This window comes from Atta colombica, unplaced genomic scaffold, assembly GCF_001594045.1.
Source record: "Atta colombica isolate Treedump-2 unplaced genomic scaffold, Acol1.0 scaffold121, whole genome shotgun sequence".
NCBI classification, from domain to species: domain Eukaryota; kingdom Metazoa; phylum Arthropoda; class Insecta; order Hymenoptera; family Formicidae; genus Atta; species Atta colombica.
In genome coordinates this window covers 521,378-530,096 of record NW_017259208.1, presented here as the reverse complement: position 1 = coordinate 530,096, position 8,719 = coordinate 521,378, and the positions used below count along the sequence as shown (strand labels likewise).

At 31.4% G+C, this 8,719-nt stretch overlaps 1 protein-coding gene and 1 pseudogene across 1 annotated transcript in view; one reads left to right on the top strand and one right to left on the bottom strand.

The window, feature by feature from the left end:
• The window catches only part of LOC108694604, a 60,418-nt pseudogene extending 57,005 nt beyond the window's left edge, over positions 1 to 3,413 (top strand).
• LOC108694665 overlaps positions 1 to 8,719 on the bottom strand; it is a 30,493-nt gene that overhangs the window by 18,140 nt on the left and 3,634 nt on the right. The gene's annotated exons all lie outside the window — the stretch shown is intronic.

Below are 8,719 nucleotides of genomic sequence, written 5' to 3'. Positions count from 1 at the left end.
TATATTTAAAAAAAAGTAAAATTCTAGATAGATCTTTTCAAGAAAATTTGTGAGAAGAAAATATATTGTTTCTTTCTCGGACAGAAACATTCTGTATCATCTGAAAGTTTAGACGTCTAATTAACTAATTAAAAACAGCTACAAATTTTTATTAGTGTCTAAAAATAAAATTATAAAATGAATCTAAAAAAGATTTTTATAAAATCTTGTATGTTTAAAAAGTTATTTCTCTAGTTATTTCTCTTTTCTATTTCATTTTAAGTAACAAGAAATTATATTTATATAATACAAGAGCTGCGTATTGTATAAAATATCTTAATAAAACACGTTCTGAAAGATGTTATGTAAAAATCAATTTTTTTATTAAAGTATCTCGATAAAAGATTTATAATTTTGTTATTTATATAATATGTTATTTATATAATATATAATTACTTAAAGTTTGTGTGAAAAAAATTCGAGAGGAGATAAATTTAAAAAATATTATTAAAAGAAAAAAGAAATGCGAATTAACTTAACAAGTATTCACTGCAAATATTTAACGAGACTTTCTCTATACAAATGCATTTATGTAAATATGGAGGAACTTTCTCAAACTAATCTAATCAGTCGAATGAAATACTACTATTTCGAAATAACGTAATGCATCTTTTAGAAATAAGCAATAAGAGCTTTTCTTTAAAAAATTTTTAACTAAATATAATCATACGTACGCCTGTGATGAACGCTGAGATAAGAAATACAATAATCAGTTTAAAAGCGTCAAATGTAAGACTGTGAAAATTGATTGATCCCTCGATTTACAATTTGCATTCAACATGCAAAAAAAATATTTTGCTGCTCCAGCTAAAATTATTGCTATTTTTGTATTTGATAGAAAATTATTTATCATACGCATAGAATTTATAGCACAAATCTAAATTCTATCTCTGTCATCTATATGATTAGATGCAATATATATATATATATATCTAATATCGTAGTACTTGCTAAAAATTTGTCTATTTTAGCTATTTTTTCGTACTTAAATAATTTTCTGCAAGATCACTTTTTTTGAGTGAAATAAATCACGCGTACGTATTAATCATCGCTTTTCCTCTTAAAATAATTCTCAAGAGCTATTTAAATAATTGAAGGTCTACGTTGTTCGAGTTTATTTCTGCTAGGAAACGATGACAAAACTTTTCTCATGTGCTTGTAAACACGTCGCTGACGGGATTACTCACGGATGTCGTGCTGCAGCAGGGTGACTTATACTTTTCCGCGGAACTATTACATAAAAGTATCATCAGGGCGGTGACGATTCCACACGGAATGGAAAGGATAGGTGCGTTCCATCACGTCGGATACCTTGTACTACAAAAACAGAAACGTAGAGATGAAAGAAGAAACAGAAAAACAAAGAGAAAAAGGGATGACAGATTTATGTTTGATATTCGCTAGCAAGAATCTCTTTTTGAAGATAGATGGAAGAACTCGTATATTATGGCAGACACATGATAGCAACGATGCGAAACGACATGAGAGAAACAAAATGATGAAAAAAAGCAAGAGAGACGTAATCATTTCACAACTTCGACCTCGACATTATTGCAATTTTTCTTTTTTTTTTTTCTTTTATGAAAGCATCACGTATTTTGGGAAGAAAAATTGTGATTTTTTTAAAGCGTAATGAAGAAAATACACAAAATTAAAAAAAATGATTGTCGCTACAATTCGAAAGTCAGTAATATTTATTATTAGGCGTTTGCTTTCATAAACGTCTAAAGAGTATCTATAAATTTTGTTTACCATACTTTGACAGGTTCACGTTTAAATATAGCAGAAAAAATATAGAAATGAAAATAAATATGAATATAAAAATAAGAAAGTATAAAAGTATTTTAAAAATGTCAAGGTTAAACAAGAACATAATTCATTTTGAAATCATTTGAAAAGCAGAATAGCTGTTTATCTTTTTACCTTTAAAACGATTCACTTTAAATTTTTTTTGTTGACAATGCAAAATAAGACAACGACATTAACATATCTAGAAAAAAGTAATTACATAAATTGCATATTCACATAAATATCTAAACATGCATAAAATTATGTCTCACTTTGTGCGAATAGAAATTAAACATGCTTATGTACGTTATATAATGTTACAAGAAATATTGACGTTTAATTGCAAAGATTTCTAAATATTTTTTTTTTGTTTTTCAATTCTGTTAATTTTATTGTGATCTCTTTATTGTGATCACTAAACATAGCATTAATTACAAAACAATATAGATAGATAATTTCCACTTTATGTAAAAAAAATTAAGACAAAAATAGACATCGATTCAGCTTGCTAAGTCCATTTCTAGCATCTCTTCTCACTATTTTTTTTTCACTCGATTACGAGATGCTTAGCGCGAACTTCCTTCGTGTCTCATTCTTGAAAGCAGGTATGACGTTAACGTCCAGTCACGCCGAATGTCTCGATACCTTTCTGCGATCGAGCCTTTTAAAGTCGAACCAGTATCCGATGGAGACAACAACGATCTCGTTGCGCAAAAGCCGCGCGCAAAGTCTCGACTTTCACTGGCCGCGCGCGCGCGCACGTGCGTGTGCCCTTGCACGCTGTCGCACACGCGTGTGTATGCACGAGCGCGCGCGCGATTGCGTTTGTCGCGCATCGCTGGACGCACGAAAAGTAGGAGGATAAACGTAACCGGCAGATTAAAGGACCGAGAGGCGAACCAAGAATTATACCGTAGTTTGTTCACTGCGAGTGTGCGCTGTAGAGTCTTTTTGATTGGTCGCTCTTGACGATACGGGCTTACAGAATTCGATTTTTCCTTTTAAGCAGGTATTCCAGCTAAAATATCGGATTAATTAACATGAAACGAGAAATTATTGCTCCAATCGCGAGAAGCTGGATCTTTCTGATCTCACGAAGGGATTAAATACTGAATTTCAAATGACAAATGGATAATCGATATTCAATATTTAATCTTATCTTTTATTTATTTGAAGTACGCAGAAAGTTAAAATAGCGATCTTAAATTAAGAATGATTTTGCTGCGTTATAATCATGTTATTATAAACGATGAAATATCTCAGAGAATAAATTATTTCCTATTATTAAATTAATACGCAAGACAAAAACATATTTGTAAACTTGATTTGAGACGGAGATATAAATGAAAATTGTTCTGACAAAATAGTAGATGATAACATAGTAGATGTAAAAATAATAAAATATAATTGAGAAGAATCCGCTGTATCCATGCGGAAAAACAAAAGGACGGAATAACAGATTAAGAAGAATAAAAAAGAGAAACGGAAATAACACGGATTATTCTGAGTGAGTAAATTGCAGTTTCCTTTTTCCAGAATCGCGAAACAGCCTACAACTTCTTCCACTCGCGGCAAAAAAGGAATGACACGCGAAGATGCACTCTGTGATGCATAACAATGCACAATTTCTTGCATGTAGTTTTGAATAAATATAATGTAATATCGAAATATTCCTGTAAATATGCTCGAAAAAAATGTAGTAATGCGTTGCCATGTTAAAAAAAGAAAATAAGAAAAACGACATTATAAAAGAAAATGATGATAATACGTATTATATCTTTTTATCATATTTTTAATAGTTATTTTTAATTATAATCAATTGTAGTAAATTAAAAAATAAATTTTATGTATATAAATTCATTTCAATTATCACTATATTTATCACTGTTTGTTACGTCAAGTATATCAAATATGTAAAAATTAATTAAAACAAATATACAGTACAAATGAAACTTTTTTTTTACTATCAAATAAAAAATATATATTAAAAATCGTTAATCGTTAATCATCTTGCAGCCAGTTTTCTCAAAAATTACTTAATACGGTTAGGAAGTTATCATTTTCCCCCCCCCCCCCCTGATTTTTATATATCGTTACCAATAATGACGATTAATAAAATAGACAATAGACCATTTGAAACATTTTCTTCCTAAAGGGGCAAAAACATTGAAATCAGGATATTGCCCACTATCGATCTTTGCAGCAATAATAAGCACGTTTGTAATGCTTTGTAGAATAAATATAAAAGCTTGTTATATTTGCGATTCTTTGAAACCGAGAGGACAGATACAATCAGAGCATGAATCATGTATCGTTTTTCAGAATAATAAGTACGCCGACAATAAAACAAATATAGCAAGTTATCACTTGAAAGTTATTTCTTGAAAGCAGTAAAAATCACTTGAAAGGGCTGAAACACTATTCTATTGTCCTTCTAGCCGGTCGTGTATCAACGACATACCGTGCATAACGATCGCGCCGATCTTGTCTCGCGCCTTGTCGTGTGCGTCAGAGAAACGGATATACAAACGGAATCAGATAGGAGAAAAGAAAACCGAAATATCAGAGGGACAGCTGTGGACTATGCTGTCTCGTTGCAGCTGGGAATTATAGCAATCACACTTTTGCTATTGCGAAAGTGTGTTCTAGCTCGAAGTGAATGGTTGCAAAGCTGCTGCGTCAGGGACGTAGTATGATGTGTGTATAGAAAGAAAATAGATCGCATTTTTGCGACCACCAATTACGAACTGAACAAGTTACCTCTAGAAATCGAATAGATTTCGAGCAAAAAGTTCTGGCGTCTAATAATTTTCGATTGACTGACATATTTAAAACGAAAGTAAAACACAAAATTCAATCATCCTCTTGCACACATATATTGTGTGAAGTGTGTCAAATATGTAAAATTAATTAAAACAAATTGTAGCATAGATATATTTTTTTTTATCTGGTATCAAATATACATTTATATAAAATTGTTATGTGTGCACTTGTAACAGCTTTCTCGAAAGTGATTGAAGATTTAATTATTAAGAAGTTATCGTCTTAAAGCTTAAACAATATTTTTTTATAAATCATTATAAAATTTACTATAGAATATATGTGACAAAATGATAATAAATCTCATGAAATTTTTGTAATAATAAATTTGCTCTAACTTATTTTATATAATACGATTATATAAATAAAACGAAATCTATCATCAATAATCTTTTATCATAATGTCGATTATTATCTTTCATTTCAATTACGTCCTATTAAAATATGATATAATAAATTTATTATTACAAAAATCATGAAATTTATTATCATTTTGCATATATTCTATAGTAAATAATAATAAAGTCTACGGAAATAAGATTATGTCCATCCCTTCCCCATACTGAAGCATAAATTTTGAAATGAGAAACATGTAAAATTATCTTGGTCGCAGAAAGATAGTTTTCCATATTTATGCATTTGCAAATAGGTCACTGTACAGCAAAAACGAGAAATAACGTACGATAGGCATATATAATAACATATATTAATGCATTGCAAGTATACGATTAACATAAGTCTAACGCAGAACTTGCAGTTTCCGTCGGATTGCGTACGACAAGCAGAGGGAATGTGAGCTGGGAATTATGAAACATAAGCTATTGATAAGATTCACATAATAGTCGCCAAAGGGAAAAATATTTATTACCGCGAGCGCAACGTGCACAGTGGCCATTTTCTGTGCAATTTTTTAAATTCATATTAATGATATGCTATTAAAATCTTTTACGGTGCTTATACGCAGAAAGTCACTATTACATGCGAATCGCAACGGTCGCACGCGCCTCCGCGCACTTAATAATTTCATCGCAAATACTTTACTCACGAACATCTATATTATACGTCATGGGAATCTGCCTATCAAGCTTACGGATCTCACAGTGGCAAAGTTGTATCCTTGTTGAATCAATTATCCACGATTGCGTCTGCCGCGATTTCTAGTCTGCATTTATCGACATTAAAATCAATCTACTATCATACCTATTAATGATTCGTATACATACTTGCTTTGAAGTAAAATTAATTTCAATAAGAGTATGTGTGCGAGAATTAAAATTAAATTTTATTTTATCATTGACTTCAATAAAAATGTTATACCTAATATGAAGAATAGAAAAGTTAAAACATTGATCATTTTTAAGATAATTGAATACGCGATTTATATTCTTATATTATAAAATAAATTATAAAATAAATTTCAAATCGAAACAATCGTTTCAGTCTTTCATGAGCATTAATTTCGTAATTAAAAAATTTTAAAGTAGTATAAAGAGTAATTTTCTATCAATTATCGCCTCTCAAATCTTAGAAACTGAATAAAATTTTATTAATTGTGCAACGTAAATTAGCAGCAGTTTAACTTGGTTTCTTTTACCTGTATCGATAGATAGTTAAAAGAAGAAACAAAAAATCAGCAACACAAAGATTTTTAGTTATGCAGTATTCCGTATATAAAAGTATATATATGTGAATATCGCGATTGAATACAATGATTGAATGATACACCTTGTGCATTATTAATAAATTATAAAATTTCTCAATATATTGCACATCGATATTATTTACATTAGCGATTAAAAAAAAATTAATCATTTATTAAATGTAATATTGTTAACAATAACAACCTTCTGTGTCTCTCGATTCTTCATTAAAATTAATCCGAATATAAAGAAAGTTCAGAAAGTTGTTTTGTAGAAAAAGAGATATTTTTATGAACTACAAAAGCGAGGGAGAGTGTATTTTAATTCATGTTTAATTATTACGGGTCAAGTTTTATTCCTCTACAAATTTAGAATCAGAATCACTTAATTAGTTGGCCGATTTTCCAATACAATTTCCCCAGCGAGGAACGCGTATATCACATATAACATCCGCACCTATGCGAGGCGCGTAAGCGGCAGTGAATAAAGCGACCGTGCCCCGTACCAATGACGTCATCCTCGCCAGATCCAAGATGGCGATCGCGTGTTCGCCAAGCGAAATCGACAGCGGGCAGCGGCGGCGGCAGCAGGACCGGTTTTCGAGGAGGCGGTATCACCGCCGCGACCGCATCGACGTATATACCGTATTGGCCGCAGCGTGCAATTTCGTTGTTTTAAGGGCCGAAAAGCCAAAACTACGAGACGCAGGCTACCTGTACAATCTGCTAAATTGCACTTACATTATAACAATCATATAGAACTTGTTAATTTAGATGCAACGTAAATGAGCAGCAGTTTAACTTGGTTTCTCTTGTTTACCTGTGTCGTCGTATTTCCTTCATATTTGGACCATCATATATCAATTTGAAGTATATTTGTGATAATGAAAAGTACTTTAACGTTTACGTTGTAAGTCGAATAACGTAAGAAGATTTTTTCAGGGTATTTTTCAGCGATAAAGGCGTATGTTTTTACATGTTAAAAATATTACATGTTAAAACATTTTTTTACATGTTAAAACGATTCCTTAGATTTTGTATTTTACTCTCTTCGATTTAAACATTCAAGTTTAAATATTTAATTTTATTAAAGAAAAATAAATTTGAAAGATTGAAATGAATGAAGAAGATTTATTTATCAAATAATCAGATTTAATCTTACAGTTTTTAAAATTAACATTTGTAATGTTCAATTCACAAAAACTTCTAAATTCTGCATCGTTTATAATTCATTCACTTTAATAATTTAATTAATAAATGAAATTTAGCTCAGAATAAATTTAATATAAAATGAGATTTAAAAATCTATACGTAAAAAGAAATGTGGACTATTTATTCAAAAGTATAAAATCTATTTCGTGAGATCGTCGTACACGACGTATACGATTGTAAAATGAAGAAAATAGCGACATGGCTGTTGTATTGAAATCCCGCTATCGAAGAAGAAACAAAAACGCTATCGCACTTGGTGCCCTACCGACGGCAATAAAAACGATCTCCACGTGTCGACCTACGCGCTTGCGGACACGATTTTATAGTGTCATTACCGTAAATTTCGCGCTCCGCGTGAATCGCACGGTGAATCGACCGCTACAGATAAATAATGGAGAAACTAGAAATTCGAATAAAGCGAGAACGCGTGTTAAACCGTGCGTCCCTCGCGATGATGATCGCGTGAGCGTATCGCTGTCGATTAGCGCCTCTCTTTGGCGCCGTAGTAAAATTTTCTCGAGCGACTAATTCGAAAATCGATACGGCGCCGCGGGTGAGATGCGTGGCGTTCCCTGGGATGCGTGCCCGTGCGTATCCTGTTCCGTGTAGAAGCTGAGACACGCGCCCGTTGGATACGCACCTCTCGCGTCATATCAGCGGATGCCAGTGGCGTAGCGCAGTGTTTTCTACGCTTTTTTCCTCAAGTATTCGATGTAATGAGAATTTCTGATTGAAAATGAACGAACCAGAAAATTCTGATTACATCAATCAGAATTCTGATTAGCTCAACTAGAATTATGATAGGCGTATAATAGAAAATTTTCATTTGTCCATTTTCAACTAGAATTCTAATTAATATAACCAGACCTTTTTCTAGTGTACATTTGTCTCAGATGTTTTCATGAAAATTTGTGCGATTTTGTCGAAACAGAAAATAATCGACAAATTAATATAATTTGAATCATTATCTATAATATTTTTAAAAATATAAGGATTTAATATCATGGTTATCAAAAGTATAATTATTACCGGTGTTGGTGTTGATATAAACATGAATTTAACTTTCGATTAGAGCAACGGGTTATTTGGATAAAAAAACTTTTTGTACGATTGGTACTATGAGGTTCTAAATTATAAATAAAAAAACTTCTCTTCTATACTGGAAGAATGTTATCCTCAACAGCATTATTCTAATTGAAAATAATTTCATTAATTCATTAA